We start from the raw sequence: 2,112 nt of genomic DNA, 5'->3' as shown, positions 1-2,112 counted from the left end.
ACACGGGAGCAACCTAAATGTCCTCTGACAAATGAATGGGTAAAGAAGATACCGAATATACAATATATACAGTGGAATACTATTTGGCCATAAGAAAGAGTGAAATAATGCCATTTGCAGCAACATGCATGGACTCAGAGATTATCATACTAAGTGAAGCAAGTCAGACAGAGAAAGACAAATATCATTATATCACTTCTATATGAAATCTAAAATAATGATACAAAAGAGCATATTTACAAAACGGAAATGAACCCACAGACAGAGAAAACAAATTTGTGGTTACCAAAGGGGAAAAAGGCAGAAGGATCAATTTGCAATTTGGGATTAACAGATACCAACCATTATATACAAGACAGAGAAACAAGGACTTACTATATTCAGTATCTTATAATAATCTATAATGGAAAAGAATCTGAAAAAGAATATATATATGTATAGCTGAATCACTTTGCTATTTGCTATGTGTCACATCTGAAACATTGCAAATCAACTATACATCAATTAAAAAAGAAAAAAGATATAACTACCAGTCAGATATGTTTTACAGTACTATGTAAATTTTAGCACAGGTGTGTCATAAAAATAAGCAATTCTTACTTATCACTATGTCTTATGAACTGTTCTGAGTTCTTTGTTTCATACTTATTTATTTAATTCTTACAACCTGATGAGGAAAGTACTATTTAATCTTTGTTTACAGATGAGGAACTGGCAGTGGTCGGGGAGGAATGGAGGATGTAAGAAACATCAAAAGTCCTGTGGTTGTTCCATTCATAACTTCACAGTTATAACATAGAGATGCAATGTAAGCTGACCTGGATTCTTTTTTTTTTAACAATATTTGCTTATTTATTGAGATATTTATTTATTTGACTGTGTTGGGTCTTAAATGTGACACATAATAGGATCTTCATTGTGGCACACAGATTAAGTACACCAAACTTAAGTGTATAACAATGATTTTTTTTTTACACATATATTCACCAGGAAATTATCACCTGATCAAAATACAAAATATTTCCAACACCCCCCAAAAAGGAGTTCCTTTGTGCCCCTTCCTAGTCAAAGGCTCCCCAAAAGGTAACTGTTATTCTCTTATCATCATAGATCAGCTTTACCTGTTCTTGAACTTCACGTAAATAGAATCACTCATAAGTATCAATCTGGGGCTTCTTACACTCAACATTATGTCCGAGAAAGCCAACCATGTTGTTGCATGTATCAGTAATTCGTTCTTTTTTATTGCTGTATAGCATTCCATTTTGGGCTTCCCCAATGGCTCAGGCAGTAAAGAATTCACCTGCAGTGCAAGAGACACAGGTTTTATCCCTGGGTCAGGAAGATTCCCCAGAGTAGAAAATGGCAACCCACTCGAGTATTCTTGCCTAGAAAATGCCATGGACAGAGGAGCCTAGCAGGCTACAGTCCATGGGGTTGCAAACAGTCAGACACAACTGAGCACACACGAGTATCCCAATTCTATTATATAAGTATTCTACCATTACTTATCCATTCTTCTATTGATGGACTTCTGGATTGTTTCCAGCTTTTGAAAGTGAAAGTGAAAGTTGCTCAGTTGTGTCCGACTCTTTGCGACCCCATGGACTATACAATCCATGGAATTCTCCAGGCCAGAATACTGCAGTGGGTAGCCTTTCCCTTCTCCAGGGCATCTTCCCAACCCAAGGACTGAACCCAGGTCTCCTGCAATGCAGGCAGATTCTTTACCAGCTGAGCCACAAGGGAAGCCCATTGTCACAATAGTTGCACAATTCTTTTTCTTGGCCGTGTTTTGAAGCTTGTGGCATCTTAATTCCCTCACCAGGAATTGAACCTAGGTCCTTGGCAGTGAAAGTACCAAGCCCTAACCACTGGACAACCAGGGAATTTCCTTCCAGCTTTTAGTTCTTATGAATAAAACTGCTATGAATATCATTTTCCATGTCTTTTTAAAAAAAAGTGCTTTTATTTCTCTTGGGTGTATACTTACGAGTGGGATTGCTGGTTCGTAGAGTTGATACATATTTAGAGTTGATAGATATTGCCAAACTGTTTTCTAAAATGGTTACATCAGCTTACACTCCCACTAGCAATGCAGGAGAGTTCCAG

The 2,112-nt window shown here is 37.3% G+C and overlaps 1 non-coding gene across 1 annotated transcript; it reads right to left on the bottom strand.

Annotated features, from left to right (window-relative positions):
- Positions 1 to 1,816: 1,816 nt before the first annotated feature.
- Positions 1,817 to 1,889, bottom strand: TRNAE-UUC. The gene has a single exon. It is a non-coding gene; the product is annotated as a tRNA-Glu (tRNA).
- Positions 1,890 to 2,112: the final 223 nt, after the last annotated feature.

Source organism: Cervus elaphus, chromosome 6 (assembly GCF_910594005.1).
Source record: "Cervus elaphus chromosome 6, mCerEla1.1, whole genome shotgun sequence".
In the NCBI taxonomy this organism is placed as follows: Eukaryota; Metazoa; Chordata; class Mammalia; order Artiodactyla; family Cervidae; genus Cervus; species Cervus elaphus.
Note: the sequence above shows the minus strand (reverse complement) of the source record. Positions and strands in the feature narration are given on the sequence as shown.